The 18,250-nt window shown below is 47.0% G+C and overlaps 2 long non-coding RNA genes across 3 annotated transcripts in view; one reads left to right on the top strand and one right to left on the bottom strand.

The window, feature by feature from the left end:
- LOC134760369 (uncharacterized) overlaps nt 1–8,215 on the top strand; it is a 28,267-nt gene extending 20,052 nt beyond the window's left edge. Inside the window, exon 2 of the long non-coding RNA XR_010137717.1 lies at nt 3,394–8,215. This is a non-coding gene — a long non-coding RNA (uncharacterized LOC134760369). The remainder of the gene's footprint in view (nt 1–3,393) is intronic.
- The window catches only part of LOC134760368 (uncharacterized), a 33,595-nt gene continuing 16,229 nt past the window's right edge, over nt 885–18,250 (bottom strand). The window contains exon 4 of one of the 2 annotated variants that reach the window (XR_010137716.1): nt 885–1,307. This is a non-coding gene — a long non-coding RNA (uncharacterized LOC134760368). The remainder of the gene's footprint in view (nt 1,308–18,250) is intronic. The other variant, XR_010137715.1, reaches the window with a different exon arrangement.

Here is an 18,250-nt window from a genome sequence, read left to right as displayed (position 1 = left end):
AAAAGGGAGTTCCTTCCTATTTTTTCTCTAGTCCAATCAATGTGTCACTCATAGGCTCAAGTTCTGTATTCGTTCCCTATACCTGTCTACCTGTTTTCCTTTTTTTTTTTTTTAATGGAGTTTCGCTCTTGTTGTCCAGGCTGGAGTGCAATGGCGCGTTCTCAGCTGACTGCAACCTCCGCCTCCTGGGTTCACGCAATTCTCCTGCCTCAGCCTCCCCAGTAGCTGGGATTACAGGCGTGCGCCGCTATACCCAGCTAATTTTGTGTGTCTCTGTGTGTGTATATATATATTTTATATATTATATATGTTTTATATATATATATATATTTTTTTTTTTTTTTTTTACTACAGATGGGTTTCACCATGGTGATCAGGCTGGTCTCGAACTCCTGACCTCAAGTGATCCACCCACCTTGGCCTCCCAAAGTGCTGGGATTACAGGCGTAAGCCACCGTGCCCAGTCCCTATTTTCCTTTTTCTACCTTTCTGCCCTCAGGTAGACACACACCTCATGCCCTCACCACCTTCAAGCCTCTACTCCAGTCTACTCCAGTACCCCTTCCTTGACCCCCGGGTCACTCTTTTCTGCTTTCTCACTCTCTTTAGCACCTTCTACCACCATCCACCCTCCTCCGTGTTGTATTTATTTTGTTGATTTCTCCTTCATTGAAATGTCAGCTCCAGGTGGGCACGCATCTTTGTTGTGTTCTCTGCTGACTGTATCCTCAGCACCTAGAACTGTCTGTCACCTAATAGATGCTCAGTAAGTATCTGGAATGAATGGATTATTTGTGTTTGCCAACATACACAGGTCTACCAAACTTGTTTTCTCATGTACCTGTGCATTTCATGCTTCTAATAGGTATAAGGGAAGTCTGGTTTTATCTTTTTTTCCTGGGACTGCTATAACAAATTATCACAGACTACAGGGCTTAACACAGCAGATTCATTTCAAAGTTCTGGTGGCCAGAAGTTGTAAATCTAGCAGGGCTGCACTCCCTCCAGGCACACTAGGGAAGATGTGTGTCTTGTCTCTTCCACCTTCTAGTAGCTCTGGCATTCCTTGGCTTGTGGCTGCATCACTCCAGTCTCTGCCTCCGTCTTCTTACCTTCCTCTTCTCTCTGTGCTGGTCTCTGCTTCTCTCTTTTAAGGATACATGGATTGCATTTAGTTCCCATCTGGATAATTCAGAACAAATGCCTCCTCTCAAGATCCTTAATCAGTCTTTTTCCGGTGATTCAGTTTGAAAGCAGACATACTTACTACCTCTCTGGGGGCTGCCATTTCGCCTACTGCAGGTTATCTGCATAAATAAATCAGAAAAGCAGAGATTCTCACCTCCTCCCAACTCCATTGTCCTAGCAGGCATGCAATAAAGAGCGTATCATTGCGGTATTATTATTATTACTACAGCTCAGAGTGTGGAAATGATTTTTTAAACACCATTGTATGTTCTTTAATTATCCCAAATTTTAAAAATGAAACTATGCCTATAGTAAGAAAAAATACAAAAGAGAATAAGGTGGAAATAAAGGGGCAATTTGCCTTTTTTAATTTATTGTGTTTAGAGACAGGGTCTCAGTCTGTCACCCAGGCTGGAATGCAGTGGTGTGATCATAGCTCACTGCAGCCATGAACTCCTGGACTCAAGCAATCCTCCCGCCTCAGCCTCCAGAGTAGCTGGGACTACCGACTCATGCCACCATTTTTATTTAATTATTTTTATTACTATTTGTAGAGACAGGGTCTCACTACGTTGCCCAGGCCAGTCTCGTACTCCTGGCCTCAAGTAATCCTCCCACCTCATCCTCCCAACGTGCTGGGACTATAGGCTTGAGCCACCACGCCTGCCCTGCAATTTTTCTTTAACTCCAACCTCACTTTATAAGACATAACCACTGTGGGCAGTTTGCACAATCTTTATAAATTTTGAAAGCATGCACTTTTTTTGGCTCATAGTGGTAAGAAAGTTGGGGATATACAATATATCCCGACATTAGAAAGAAGTCATTCTTTCTAATGACTTCTAGCATCTCATCATACTTAACCTGTCTTCTACTGGCCAACATTTCAGTTAACTCGAGGATTTTGCCTTTATAACATCTATAATCTTTGGCATGTGGCCAAGAATACTTGTAGGATAAATTCCTAGAAGTGGAATTTCTCAGTCAGAGGAGATGTGTTTTTTTTGTTTTGTTTTGTTTTTTGAGACAGTCTTGCACTGTTGCCCAGGCTGGCATGCAGTGGCACAATCTCGACTCACGGCAGCCTCCACCTCCTGGGCCCAAGTGATCCTCCTGCCCCAGCCTCCTAAATAGCTGGGACTACAGGCCTGCACTACCACACCCAGTTAATTTTTTTTTTGTATTTTTTAGTAGAGACAGGGTCTTACCATGTTGCTTAGGGTGGTCTTGAACTCCTGAGCTCAAGCCATCCTTCAGCCTCCCAAAGTGCTAGGATTACAGATGTGAGCCCCTGCTCCCAGCCAAGAGGTGTGCATTGTAAATTTCTACAGCTATTGCCCAGGGCCTTCAAAAGGTTATCATTCACATGCACATCAAGGGTATACCTGTAGAGGCTGGGCTTGGTGGCTCACGCCTGTAATCCCAGCACTTTAAGAGGCTGAGGCTGGAGGATGGCTTGAGCTCAGGAGTTCAAGACCAGCCTGAGCAACATGGCAAAACCCTGTCTCTATAAAAAATACAAATATTAGCCAGGCATAGTGGCGCATACCTGTAGTCTCATCTACTTGGGGGGCTGATGCAGGAGGATCGCTTGAGCCCGGGAGGTCAAGGCTGCAGTGAGCTGTGATTGTACTGCTATACCCCAGCCTGGGTGACAAAGTAAGACCCTCTCCCTCCCCCACCAAAAAAAAAAAAAACCTACATTGGTGAGGGTGCTGTTTCTGATACCTTTTTCTACCCCAGCAAGAATGCGGTGTGTCAGGAGAAGCAAATCCCAAATGAGGTAAGTGGATTTTCTATGGGGGCCTGGGTCGGGGCAGACATGGCCTCTGAGGTTGTCCCTGTAGCTATCTGAGGAGATAAGCTATTAAGAGCTCTTGTTAGGGTGGGTTTTATTAACAAAGGCAGAGTTTGGGGAGGTGAGCCAGAACCGTGTGGCAGCGAGAAGCGTTGTGCAAGTCGGTATTTATTTCTTTAGTGCAGTTAGAACTTAAATATGGTCAAAACATATTCTTCGTTTAATTTACACAAACAAATATGTTCCCAGGCTGACACCTCCCGTGCCAAGTTTCTAGGGGAAACAAAATTCTACTGTGAGATTATAAACCACTCGAGAGAAGATGAGAATGGAAAAGCCACCGAGAGTTAGCTCTCTCTACATGCCCAGAACTGGGCTGCTAAGAGGTGTCTTTTTTTTCATTGCAGATAAACCTGCCAGTAATTTCAGCAAATGAAACGTGGAACACGTCAAGGCCAGAGGATGGAAAAGGCTCCAGTTTTGATAAAAGGAGGCCTGCTTGGCTTGGAATCCTCTCTCCTGCTGGTTGGGAGATGCAAAGATGTTTCCAGAGAGGGGCTGATGAATTGAGGGGAAAGAAATGAGCCCAGTATGAGTCCCCTTTCAGGGCTGAGTGCGTATAAAACCAAACAACTTGGAACTGCTCCAAGAGAGGGGATTAAAGCAACATGTTATTCTGAGTGATTGCTTAATTTGTTGAGCTGTGGCTGGATCTGTAATGAAATACAGCCCTTGTAACTGATAACCTCCTGCTGCAATTGAACTTCTACAATTAAGGAATATTTTCTGAGTTTCTCTGGAACGGCTCTGAATTTTTAGCCTCTGTGGTAGGGTGCTTCTGAACATTTGTTTTCCAGGCAATTTTTTTTCTTGAGTATTAGGCTGATGTTAATAAGTAAGCAGCATTTTACTGAGTGTTTTGTGGGAACCAGGAACTTTATATACATTATATCTAATCCTGACACTAATCCTGACAATATCCCATGAAATAACCCCTATTATTCCCTATTTTACGGATGTGAAGCCACGAGACTTTCGGTCATTTTCTAGAGTGGTGCTGTCCAAGACAGTAGCTATGATGGCTCCTTGTGGCTACTGATGTGTAAATTAGTTAAAATTAAATAAATTTTAACATTTACTCCCTAGGTTGCACTAACAATGAGTTCAAGTGCCCAGCAGCCCTGTGTGGCTGATGGCTACCACATTTGACAGTGTAGATATAGACCATTTGAAGGTTGCATGAGTGCTATTGATCAGCACTGACTCAGATTTCCTTTTTTTTTTTTTTTTTTTTGAGATGGAGACTCGCTCTGTTGTCCAGGTTGGAGTGCAATGGTGCAATCTCGGCTCACTGCAACCTCCGCCTCCTGGGTTCAAGTGATTCTTCTGCCCCAGCCTCCTGAGTAGCTGGGACTACAGGTACATGCCGCCATGCCCAGCTAATTTTTGTATTTTTAATAGAGATGGGGTTTCACTGGCCAGGCTGGTCTCGAACTCCTGACCTAAGCGGATCCACCTGCCTCAGCTTCTCAAAGTGCTGGGATTACAGGCATGAGCCACCACGCCCGGCCAGGTTCAGATTTCATAGCTAGAACCTGGCAGTGCCAGAATTCAAGCCGAAGCTAATGGGCATTGAAGGCAGAGTTCATCTGCCAGCCGTGTTGCTTCTTTTTCTTCCCCTGCTGAGAAGCAAGGAACAGAGCAGTGATTCTAACCCCTGGCTACACATTAGAATTCCCAGCAATTCTTTTTTTTTTTTTTTGAGATGGAGTCTCGCTCTGTCACCCAGGCTGGAGTGCAGTGGTGTGATCTTGGCTCACTGCAACCTCTGCCTCCCAAGTTCAAGCAATTCTCCTGTCTCAGCCTTCCAAGTAGCTGGGATTATAGGCACACGCCACAACACCCAGCTAATTTTTGTATCTTTAGTGGAGATGGGATTTTGCCATGTTGGCCAGGCTGGTCTTGAACTCCTGACATCAGGTGATCCACCCTCCTCAACCTCCCAAAGTGTTGGGATTACAGGCATGAGCCACTGCACCCGGCCTACCTGCAATTCTTTTTTTTTTGAGACGGAGTCCCGATGTCTCCCAGGCTGGAGTGCAGTGGCGCGATCTCAGCTCACTGCAAGCTCTACATCCCGGGTTCATGTCATTCTCCTGCCTCAGCCTCCCGAGTAGCTGGGACTACAGGCGCCCATCACCACGCCCAGCTAATTTTTTGTATTTTTAGTAGAGACAGGGTTTCACTGTGTTAGCCAGGATGGTCTCAATCTCCTGACCTTGTGATCCTACCACCTCAGCTTCCCAAAGTGCTGGGATTACAGGCGTGAGCCACTGCGCCCGGCCTGTGAGCCGCCGCGCCTGGCCCCTGCAATTCTTTAAAAAAAATGATGGTAGGGTCCCAGGCCCAGATAATCTGACTTCACTGTGATTAAGCTGGGTGGCGACAGGCATCAGAGGTTTTTCTACTTCCCCATGTGATGCACTGTGCAGCCAGTATGTAGAGCAGCTAGGTGTGAGGACCCACACAGAGGATGCTGGAAGCAGCTGGTTCATCTGCCAGGAGAATGCAGTATCTTGTGACCAAGAAGTGGGCTTCTCCCAGGGCCACTTCTAAACCACCTCATCAGAGAGCTCAGGTTCATATCCAAGGGAAAAAACTTAAGTGCTTTCTCACACGCTTCCAGCTTGATGAGAATCACAGTAGGGAGCTTTGCTTTTCCAAACAGGCTTTGTCACATGATCATGGAAGAAAGGAGATGCCCACGTAAGATCACAGAGACAAGGCGAAAAACCTGTAGCCCCAAATTGGAATTGGAAGCATCGATATGAATTCGTGCTATATTTTTGTCTTACGAAGTAAAGCAGCTGTTTGCTAGCTCTGTCCACCATAAAGTTTAGAAATAATGAGCCATCCAGTAGCAGTGAACACCCCAGCACCCAGGTTATGGTGTCTAAATGCTACTTCCAACTAGAAACGAGGGCATGGAGAAATGACCAATTCCAGGTCTGAGGCCAGAAAAAAAATTCAAGATGAGCCTGGAACATCTCTGGTCATTCCTTGCTTCCTTGATTAGCCAGGTGTGGTGGTGGGGCACCTGTAGTCCCAGCTACTCGGGAGGCCGAGGCAGGAGAATGGCATGAACCCGGGAGGCGGAGCTTGCAGTAAGCCGAGATCGGGCCACTGCATTCCAGCCTGGGCGACAGAGCGAGACTCCGTCTCAAAAATAATAATAATAATAATAATAATAATAATAATGACTATAGGCCAGGTACGGTGGCTCATGCCTGTAATCCCAGCACTTTGGGAGGCCAAGGTGGGCAGATCACTTGAGGTCAGGAGTTCGAGACCAGCCCGGCCAACATGGTGAAACCCCATCTCTACCAAAAATATAAAAAATTAGCTGGGTGTGGTGGCGTACACATGTAATCCCAGCTACTTGGGAGGCTGAGGCAGAAGAATCGCTTGAACCCAGGAGGCGGAAGTTGCAGTGAGCCAAGATTGTGCCACTACACTCCAGCCTAGGTGACAGAACAAGATGCCCATCTCAAAAAAAAAAGGAATAATGACTTTAATGGATTGAAACATGTCATATATGTCCAAATCTATGAGTTGACAATACTTAAAAAAAAAAAAGTAGAAAAAGAAAAATTCATTTATCACCACGGGAGGATATTGGAAAACCCAACTCATTTTGAAAACTGTCAAAGAAAGGGAAAGAAGCATCTATCCTTTTTGGTACAAACCGTACTTTTTGGTAGCCAAATAGTTGATAAATTGATACCTTTTATAGACATATGTCCACTACCAAAGACAGAATCATAGAATCAGTATGCCACCATGTTGTAATATCTAATGAAATAATGGGCCAGGTGTAGTGGCTCATCCCTGTAATCCCAACACTTTCGGAGGCCGAGATGGGAAGATTGTTTGAGGCCAGGAGTTCAAGACCACCGTGGGCAACATAGACCTGTCTATGCAACAAGATCCTGTCTCTACAAAAAAAAAAAATTAGCCAGGTTTGGACATGTGCCTGTAGTCCCAGCTGTTTGGAAGGCTCAGGTGGGAGGATCCCTTGAGCCCAGGAGGTCAAGGCTGCAGTCAGCTATGATTGCACCACTGCACTCTAACCTACGTGACAGAGCAAGACCCCTCAAAAAAAAAAAAAAGAAGAAGAAATTGTGGATCTAGACAATGATCATCAACAATAGCTGCTAACATTGCAAAGAGGAACAACCAGATAGTATGTGCCTTTGAATGGGAAGTACAAAACCACCAATAGGAAGTACTCATACCAAAAAAAAAAAAAAAATCAAACATCAATCTAAGTGAGCTCCTAGGCCTAACTACCAATTTCTAAGACATACAGTGGAAAGAGGAGCACATGACACTTCTATGGAGATGCTATAACCAAAATTCAGACGACAGGAAACTACAGAACAAACAAGCCAGTTTCTTCAAGAAATAAATCGCAAGGGAAGAAAAAGACAAGGGGAGACAACCTACAAGCTAGGAGAGATACAAAAGCAATCCCAACCGATGGCAACATTCGAACTTTATTTGGATCCTGATTTTAACTAGCTAAAGAAACCCTTTGGCTGGGAGCGGTGGCTCATGCCTGTAATCCCAGCACTTTGGGACGCCAAGGCAGGTAGATCACAAGGTCAGGAGTTCAAGACCAGCCTGGCCAAGATGGTGAAACCCCATGTCTACTAAAAATACAAAAATTAGCCAGGTGCAGTGGCGTGCACCTGTAATCTCAGCTACTCAGGAGGCTGAGGCAGGAGAATCTCTTAAACCCAGGAGGCGGAGGTTGCAGTGAGCTGAGATCATGCCACCGCACTCTAGCCTGGGTGACAGAGCAAGACTCCGTCTCAGGAAAAAAAAAAAAAAAAAAAAAAAAAGAAACGCTTTATGAGATAACCAGAGAAATTTGAATACTAACTGGGTATTTGCTGATAGTAAAAGCATTACTGTTATTAAATAGTTTTCGGAGGAGTGAAGGTGGCCAAAAAAATTTTTTTGGAGTTATACATTGAAATGTTTGTAAAAGAAATGACTGACGTCTGAAATTTGCTTCAGAGTAATCTGGGATGAGGGAAGGGGAAGAGGGCGTGGATGGAATAAGGTTGGCTGAGACTTGACTGCTGAAGCCAGGCTTATTGTACCACACGCTCCTTTCCTATGTGTGCTTGAAGCTTTTCACAATAAAAAGAAAAAAGAGGTAAAGACCAGCCTTTTCCTTCCTTTCTCTCAATGCTTAGTGTGTCCACCCACTGCTGGCATCTCTGGGACAAGCCTGGGTAGCAGGCTTGAGATAGATCTTCACGCATCCCACCCCCGTCTCCATGGCAACCAGTGGGGAGGGAAAGCTGCATCCACAAAGTTCTGGTCCCCACAGGGGTGAGGCCAGGCCACCAGTGTCATGGCAGGCCCTGTGTTGCTGCTCCCTCGGGAGAATTCCCACCAGAACTGCCTCCCTGCACCCATCCCCCATCCCTCTGGCCCTCCCTGTGTGCCCCCGAAGAAGTAGGGGCCAGTCAATGGAGAGAACAGGACTCTGAATCAAATCCAGGTTCAAATTCTGACTTCACCACTTAATGGCAGGATCGGAAACCTCCCTGAGCCTCATTTTTTTCATCTATAAAATGGGCATACAGTTTTATTTAATGTTTAAAAAAGGCAGGGGGCACGACTGGGCATGGCTCATGCCTGTAATGTCAGCACTTTGGGAGCCTGAGGCAGAAAGATCACTTGAGCCCAGGAGTTTTAGACCAGCCTGGGCAATATAGTGAGACCTCAACTCTACAAAAATTTTAAAAAATAGGCCAGGCACGGTGACTCATGCTTGTAACCCCAGCACTTTAGGAGGCTGAGGTGGGCAGATTGCTTAAGCTCAGGAGTTCAAAACCAGCCTGGGCAACATGGCAAAACCTCGTCTCTACTAAAAACACAAAAACTAGCAGGGCATGGGGGGACACGCCTGTGTCCCAAGTTACTCGGGAGACTAAGGTGGGAGGATCACCTGAACCCTGGAGGTCGAGGCTGCAGTGAGCTGTGACTGCACCAAGCACTCCAGCCTGGAGGACAGAACGAGACCCTGTCTCAAAATAAAATAATAATAAAATATATAAAGCTGGTATAATGTGACCTTTGTTGAGTTAGTTGCTCAACACATCTTTACTATGAATGGACAGTGACAAAAAAGGATCTAGTCTCCAACTCATGGAACTCTACTCAGAGGTGAGAGGCAATCTCCATAGGCCACTGCGCCTGGCCTCACATCCCACTTTTTAAAAAATTAGCAGTCGCAACTCCTAGTCATACTTTTCATTAACCAGAACATCTATACTTTTCAACTATGAGTATCTAGCTATGGCAAACACACAGGATCATTTCATTTAATTTAGTGCTCACATTTTTTATTTATTTAATGTATTTAATTTATTGAGATGGAGTCTCGCTCTGTTGCCCAGGCTGGAGTGCAGTGGCGTGATCTCGACTCACTGCAACGTTTGCCTCCCGGGTTCAAGTGATTCTCCTGCCTCAGCCTCCTGAGTAGCTGGGATTAAAGGCACGCACCATGATGCCCAGCTAACTTTTGTATTTTTAGTAGAGATGGGGTTTCACCATGTCGGCCAGGCTGGTCTTGAACTCCTGGCCTCAAGTGATCCACCCGCCTCCCCCTCCCAAAGTGCTGGGTTACAGGTGTGGGCCACTGCGCCTGGCCTAGTGCTCACATTTCTATGAGCTAAGTCACGGTATTCCCGTCCTGTGGAGGAAGAAGCTTAGGCACAGAGAGGTGAGATACCTTGCCGAAGGCCACACTACTGGTGTGGCTTTCTGTGTCCCTGTCTTCTGTGCTCAGCCCTCTGTGCATTGATGAAGCTTTGAAATGCCACAGTAGGGCCAGGAAATCAGTGCTGCCGGAAGACTGAAAAGCTCTCCAGATCATTTTCCAAATGAAGAAACAGTGGCCCAGAGAAGCCAAGTAACTTGACTGGGGTCACATAGCAAATGGGTGGCTGAGCCTGTGTTCACACTGCTTAGGGAGATGGTGCAGGGAAGCCCTATTCAGTGAGGGAAGCCAACTCTTACTGCCACCATGTAATCCTGTCCTAAAGCACGGTGGCCAGCCATCCCAGCGTGCCTAGGACTAGGAGGTTTTTGGGACTCCAAAAACATTAGGTGCTAAAACCAGGAAAGCTCTGGGCCAATTGGGATGAGCTGGACATTCCGTCCGTCCCATAGACAGTAAGGTGTCTAAATGGTTATTTCCAGGAAATGAGGCTTTGGGATGGAGCTGGCTGACAAGAACCATCAAGACCTCGTTGAAAGACTAGGGTTTTATGTCTATGATACCCTGGAGATTCCACCTATGTGTTAACCCAGTGGCCTCCGCAGGGGCCCATGGTTGGCATCCTATTCTGCCCCCAAACAGCTAAAGTGCTCTAAATCCTAAACCTAATTGCCCCATGTCCCAGTATGCAAACCTAAATGGTCTCTCATTTTCCCCCCATTGCCTTAGGACAAACTATAAACTTTGCTGGCCCAGGAGACCCTTGGTGGGCTTGCCTCTGTCCACCTGGTGCAGCCTCTCTCTGCAACCCACCCCACCTCACCCCTACAAAATTCCAAGCAAGGACAGGATAACCAAAGACTTCTCACTGCACCCTCCCCTCACCCACGTAACCTTTATCTTAGCATCCTACCCTTTTCTTCCATGACATCAGTGCAATTGTAATTACACAGCTATTTGTATAATTAGCTGATTATTAATATCTAGCCTCCCCCACCCCTGGCTAGACTGTCAGCCCACAGGGGCGGGGGTGGGTGTGTGATGTTCACTGTTTTACAGCCTGACTCAGTGGAGACACATGAATGACACTCAAAAGTCATTGAATGGGCCAGACATGTGGCTCACAATCCCAGCACTTTGGGAGGCCGAGGTGGGCAGAATGCCTAAGGTCATGAGTTCGAGACCATCCTGACCAACATGGCGAAACCCCATCTCTACTAAAAATTACAACAATTAGCTGGGTGTGGTTACATGCGCCTGTATAGTCCCAGCTACTCGGGAGACTGAGGCAGGAGAATTGCTTGGACCTGGGAGGTGGAGGTTGCAGTGAGCCAAGATCACATCACTGCACTCCAGCCTGGGGGACACAGCGAGACTCCATCTCAAAATAATAATAATAATAATAAAATGGCTGGGCACGGTGATCCCAGCACTTTGGGAGGCCAAGGCAGTTGGATCACTTGAGGTCATGAGTTCAAGACCAGCCTGGCCAACATGGTGAAACCCCATCTCCACTAAAAATACAAAAAAGTAGCCGGGCGTGGTGGTCCACGCCTGTAGTCCCAGCTACTCGGGAGGCTGAGGCATAAGAATTGCTTGAACCCGGGAGGCGGAGGTTGCAGCGAGCCTAGATCATGCCATTGCACTCCAGCTTGGGTGACAGAGCGAGACTGTGTCTAAAAAAAAAAAGGAAAAAAAAATAAAGTCATTGAATGACCCCAGCAAAGACTGCTATCACCTCCAACTGGGCCTCCATCTGAAATCACAGAAACCCTCCATAGCCACCAGGGTCTCCACTTCCCAGGCTGCTATCCATGATGTCACAGGATGGAAAATGATCCCAGAAAAAGACTGGCAAAGGGAGAGGCTCCTGGAGGAGGACATGGAAGGCAGGATTGGTGTGGTTTTTAATTACTGTACCTGTTCTGACCACATTTTCTTAGCTCTGCTCACATCCCTACTTCAATAGTAGCTTAGGACAACAAAACAAAAACAAACATTAGCCCCAGAGTTTGAGACAAGATATCTCACTGGTTCCCTCTTTGCTGGTAATTAACGCTGAAAAGTTCCAATACTTATCTTGGCAGCAAAGGTAATAATACAAACGCACAGCCTGATTATTTGGCTCCTAATTCACTTCTTGATGTTTTCCTTCCCCTTTCCTTAAATTAATTCCAGAGTTCTTCCAGATTTCTCGTTGCTAAGCTATAAAGTTCCAGGTTTCCGCAGCATGGCTGCTAATTGGCAGGGAGTTACCAGGCAGCTCCAATCAGAACCAGGTTGTGGAAAGGAGCGTCCACACTACAGCTCGCTCAGAGGTTTTGGAATTTTCTCGCTGACGTTATGAACCGCAAAGGTCTTTGCCTAACTCTGCAGAACCTGTTTTCCTGATTTGGCTGTTGGGGGACACCAGACGCCTTGGAATTTCCCTAGGAGGCGTGGGGAGTCCCTGGGTCTCCTGGTTAGGGTCAGTGACAGGGATGCTCGAGCCCATTCATGGCTCACCACAGACAATGTGATCCCCAACACTGCTGCAGAAAGGGTGCCGCAAGCCCCCCAGGACTGACCTCTCACATCCATCTCCCAAGCATGGTGACCGACTATCTGGAGCAGGCTGAGGATACCTCTGAACTTAGGATTTTAGGGGTGAAGGTCCTATTTGTAAAGGACTTTAAAACACCCAAATGGAGGGCCATTTGGTGATCTACCTTCAGAATCGTAATGAAAACCATCACTATGAACTGAGTTTCTACTGTACACCACAAACCACATTCTCATCTGTTCCCATCCTAAAACTCCCACTGGACCGGCTGGGAACCTAACAGCTGCTGCACTGTTGGTTCCACTTACCTGCTGCCATCTTCTAGGAGCAGAAAGTCATGTGACCCAGGCCTGGCTACTGTGATTGGCTCTGTGATGAGCACATGACCAAGCTGGGCCAATCAGAATCTTCCTTGAGACTTTTCTGCCAGATAGGAAAAGAATCCCCAACCCTACCGTTGCTGAGCTGGTGCCCACTGGGAACACACATGGAAGGTGCCTGAGAAATATAAGAAGCCCCCAAAGATATGCAGTCCCTATGACAATGCTTGAGCCTCAGATGCACCTGTAGAGGAAGCCAGATCTACTTCCTGGATTTGACAGTTACAGGAATAGTAAATTCTTTTACTGCTTAAGCCAGTTTACCTTTGTGTCTGTTGCTTCTCGCTGAAGAGTGCTAAGTAATGGGGTTACATCGCTTCTCTGCATGGTGCCTTGGCTCTAAGGCAGGCAGTTTGCTTATATTCCTGCATAGGGTCTTCACAATTACCTGGTGAGGCACTCCATTTTGCACATGGGGAAACTGAGGCTCAGAAGGGTGAGGGAGGTTTGCCCAGGTAACATGGTCACTGTGTTCTCAGGAGTTCAAACCTGGGCTCATTCTTTAGTGTCTTTGTGGCTCCTCAAATTCAACTTGTCCAAAACTGAATTCAAGAGCCTCCCCCGACACTGATTTCCCTCTGAGGTCCCTCATCTGCCACTCTAGAGATGCTAACTAGAAACCAGGTACCGGCCGGGCACGGTGGCTCACGCCTGTAATCCCAGCACTTTGGGAAGCCGAGGCGGGCCTCCCATGATATAACCCCATCTCTACTAAAAATACAAAAATTAGCTGGGTGTGGTGGCACGCGCCTGTAGTCCCAGCTACTTGAGAGTCTGAGGTGGGAGAATCGCTTGAACATGGGAGGCAAGGGTTGCAGTGAGCCGAGACCATGCCATTGCATTCCAGCCTGGGTGACAGAGTGAGACTCCTCCTAAAAAAAAAAAAAAAAAAAAAAAAAAAAGAAGAAACCAGGTACCATCTCTGACCCCTCCAGGTTCCCTCTCTCCCACATCCCAGTCTCACTAAGTCCTGCCCATCAATGTCTTTGGCGGCCCTCGCAGCAGCTTCTCTCCCCGTCCCATCCATGTCCGCACCCATAACCAGGCCGCCCTCACTTCTCCCTGGCCTTCTAGAAGTGCATCTCTCCTGGTTCACCTATAGCCACTCTTGCCCCTCTCCTCCAATCTAGCTCCCCACCACACCCAGAGGAACTGTTTCAAAATGTAAATCTGATCACACTGCCTTGCTGGGACAGGTTGGGTTTTATTATTATTATTATTTATTTATTTATATATTTATTTATTTTTTTGAGACGGAGTCTCGCTCTGTCGCCCAGGCTAGAATGCAGCGGCGCAATCTCAGCTCACTGCAAGCTCCACCTCCCGGGTTCACGCCATTCTCCTGCCTCAGCCTCCCGAGTAGCTGGGACTACAGGCGCCCACCACCACGCCCAGCTAATTTTTCGTAGAGACGGGGTTTCACCGTGTTAGCCGGGATGGTCTCGATCTCCTGACCTTGTGATCCGCCCACCTCGGCTTCCCAAAGTGCTGGGATTACAGGCATGAGCCACCGCACCCGGCCTATTATTATTTTTTGAGACAGAGTCTCATTTTGTCACCTAGGCTGGAATGGAATGGCACAGTCATAGCTCACTGCAGCCTCAACCTCCTGGGCTCAAGTGATCCTCCTGCCTCAGCTTCCTGAGTAGCTCAGACCACAGGCATGTGCCACTACGCCCAGCTAATTTTTTATTTTTATTTTTGTAAAGACAAGATCTTGCTCTGCTGCCCAGGCTGGTCTCAAACTCCTGACCTCAAGCGATCCTCCCGCCTTTACCTCCCAAATTGTTGGGATTACAGGCATGAGCCACTGTGCCCTGCCTGGTTGGGTTTTAGGATATGAAGGCACACATTTGCCTCTGGGGATGTTTGAGAATCCTGCCGTCAACCCCTTAGTCCCACCCAGCTTTCGGACACAAAGTCTTCAAGCCTGAGAGCTGGGGAGGACACAGCTCCCTGCATGCTCAGCCATGCCATCGTTTATTCTGAAAATATTTACTAGTGTCTCCCAGGCACTGTTCCCTATGCTGGGGATACAGAGACGACAAGAGTAGCAAAAAGTGCACATGCTCATAGTGTGTGTGCTGCATGCCAGGCCTGGGCTCTGTGCCTTCGGACCCGGGAGAAGGTGGCCTCTACTGTGCAGGAGCCAGCAGGGCTGCCCCTCACAGCTGCCCACACTGGCCGCACTTGGCCCCAGCCCGTAGGGATGTGTATCAGCAAACTCCTTTTGCTGCTGAACTCTGCAGTGGCAAGCTTGGCTGTTTTTCACGGTTAGAGTCTGGTGACGTTTAACTAAGGCTGTGGAGGAGAGTGCATGTGTGAGTGAGAGGGGTGCTCGCATAAGCTCGCATATTTCCCAAACACAAAGCCTGCAGTAGAATTGCCTGACACTCACCCCCACCACCGCCCCCGCCACCCCTCTTCCCACACAAACACAGGTGATGAAAAAGTAAACTAAGTGAGAGGTCAGGTCTCTTTAGAAATCAAGGGTGTTTGAACTCAACAGCAAAGAGCTACTGTTTATTCTAAACCCCATGAAATAAGATGACTTATCATTAACAGATAAGTCAGTGGGGCTACACGTTGTTTGAACATCAAAAGCCATTTGTCAATCCATGCATCCATTTCTCCACCTATCCATCCATCCATTTATCTACCCATCCACCTACCCATTCATCCACCTACCCATTCATCAATCCACCTACCCATCCATCCATCCACTCACCTATCCATCCATCCATCTACCCCATCCACCCACCTACCCATCCATCCATCCACCCACCTACCCATCCATCCATCTACCCATCCATCCACCCACCTGTCCATTCATCCATCCACCCATCTACCCATCCATCCACCCACCTACCCATCCATCCATCTACCCATCCATCCACCCACCTGTCCATTCATCCATCCACCCATCTACCCATCCATCCACCCATCCACCTACCCATCCATCTACCCGTCCACCTACCCATCCATCCACCCATCCACCTACCCATCCATCCACCCACCCACCTATCCATCCATCCATCCACCCACCTATCCATCCATCCATCTACCCATCTACCCACCTATCCATTCATCCATCCATCAACCCCCAAACCCATCCATCCATCCACCCTTCCACCCACCTATCCATTCATCCATCTGCCCCTAAACCCACCCATCCATCCACCCACCTCCCTACTCATCCATCCATCCACCCAACCTATCCATCCATCTACCTGTCTACCCACCCATCTATCCATCCATCAATTTGCTAAGTTCTCAATATAATTATGACAGTAACATTAATAACAGCAATAACAACAGTGGTTCCTATCCACTAGGTATTTTCTAAGAAACAGGTTTCTACACTAAGCACTTTGGAAACATCATCTGTTTAATTTTCACAAACAATTCTATGAAATAGATGCCAAAAGACCCAGTTTACAGAAGAAAGTAAGGCACCAAGAGGGTAAGTGTCTGGCCCCAGACTTCACAGCCTACTGTGGCAGATTAAATATGGCCAGAAATTCCCTGTGGCTCCTCTCCCAAGGAGGTGAAGTCTATTTCTCCATTCCCCTAAATACAGGCTGTCCTCTTGACTTACTTCAACTGATAGAATATGCCAGAGGTAGTGTTGTGCAAGTCCTGAGAACAGGCTTCAGGAAGCCTCGAAGCTTCTTTGTGAACTGACTTGGAATGCTTACCCAAGGCTTCCATGTGAGGAAGCTGGTCTTTCCTGTTGGAAGGCGAGAGGTCACATGAAGGAGAACTGAGGCAACTCAGCCAACAGCCAGAGCCAACGGCCACACATGTGAGGGAGGCCATCTTGGACCCTCTAGCCCAGTAACCCCCAGCTGACTGCAGGCCATAAGTGAAGTCAGAGGAAGCAGCCAGCCTGAAAAATATATTCTTTTTTTTTTTTTTGAGACAGAGTCTCACTCTGTCACCCAGGCTGGAGTGCCGTGGCGCGATCTTGGCTCACTGCAACCTCTGCCTCCTGGGTTGAAGTGATTCTCCTGCCTCAGCCTCCCGAGTAGCTGGGATTACAGGCACCCACTACCATGCCCAGCTAACTTTTGTAGAAAAGTAAGTTATTCTTTTAAGTCACTACATTTTGGGGATTGTTTGTTATGCAGCAAAGATGAACAAACACATTATAAGAGGCCAAGCCAGGATTTTAACCCAGGTCTCCCATCCTAGGATCTGGGCCTCTCAGAGGCAGAGACTGTGGTCACAGAGATGAAGAGGACGGTGTCCCTGATTACCAACAATTACCCTTCCAAGTCATCCATGTGAAGAGAGGTATGTCCTGGGGTGGGTTCCCTAGACATTAACGTCAATGTTTTATTTATACAACAATCAATTGCTGCACACCTACCATGTGACAGTCACCATACAAGGTGTGATGCATGTGGCAGTAAGCAACAGACACGGTCTGTGATCTCATGAAGCTTGACATTTCAGGAATAAGACAGACAAAAGTAAATCAATAACCCAAACAATTACAAAATACACAGAGTATTGAGAAAGAAACCAATAGGTACTGAGGAGAGAAAATTATGAGTAGAATAACTTTAGATCATGTCATCAGGAAAGATTGCTCTAAGAAGACAATGTTTAAGCTGGGTCTACAAGAATGAAACATACCAAGAGTTGCAGGAAAAATATCTGGGTAAAAGGAACTGCACAGGCCATGTCCCCAAGGAAGAACAGAGCCTGAGATTTCTAGGTCTGGCTGCAGCAGAGCGAGTCGGGAGGAAAGTGAGTTAAGACAAAGATGGAAGGAAGTGTGGGCCAGGCCAGATCATGCCAGCCTTGGAGGCTACATGAAAGGGTTGGGAATTTTCTCCTAGTGTGCTGGGAAATTAATGGGAAGTTTTGACCAGAAGAGTAACATGGTTTTCTTTTTCATTTATTTTCTTTATTTTTATTTGTATTTACTTTTTACTTTTTAAATTAATTTTTGATTGAGTGGGTTCAATTAATTGGATGGAGTGCAGTAGTACAATCATAGCTCACTGCAGCCTCAAACACCTGAGCTCAAAGGATCCTCCCACTTCAGCCTTCCGAGTAGCTGCAACTACAAGTGTATGTCACCATGCCCGGCTAACTTTTTTTAGAGACAGGGTCTTACTTACTATGTTGCCCAGGCTGGTCTTAAACTCCGGGCCTCAAGTGATCCTCCTGCCTTGGTCTCCCAAAGGGCTGGGATTACAGGTGTGAGCCACCATGCCTGGCCTATTTTACTTCGATTTTAACAGATACCTCTGCCGTATGGACAACAGATCAAAGAGAGGCAAGAATGAAAGGAGGGACATTAATCAAGCTGTTGGTGCAGTTACCTAGGTCAAAGATGGTGGTAGCTTGGGCCAGGGCAATGGCTGTGGAGTTGAGAAACACATTAATTTCAAATGCATTTTGGAAGAATTGATAGGACTTAGAGATTGGATTGGAGGGTGAAAAGAGGTATTAGAAATTAGCTTGACCTCTCCCAGAAGTGGACTATAAGACAAGCACTTGAGTGATAGAAATCATTTACATAAGAAGGG

This window comes from Pongo abelii, chromosome 18 (genome assembly GCF_028885655.2).
Source record: "Pongo abelii isolate AG06213 chromosome 18, NHGRI_mPonAbe1-v2.0_pri, whole genome shotgun sequence".
NCBI classification, from domain to species: Eukaryota; Metazoa; Chordata; class Mammalia; order Primates; family Hominidae; genus Pongo; species Pongo abelii.
The sequence above is the reverse complement of the archived record's forward strand: the minus strand, read 5'-3'. Positions and strand labels throughout refer to the sequence as shown.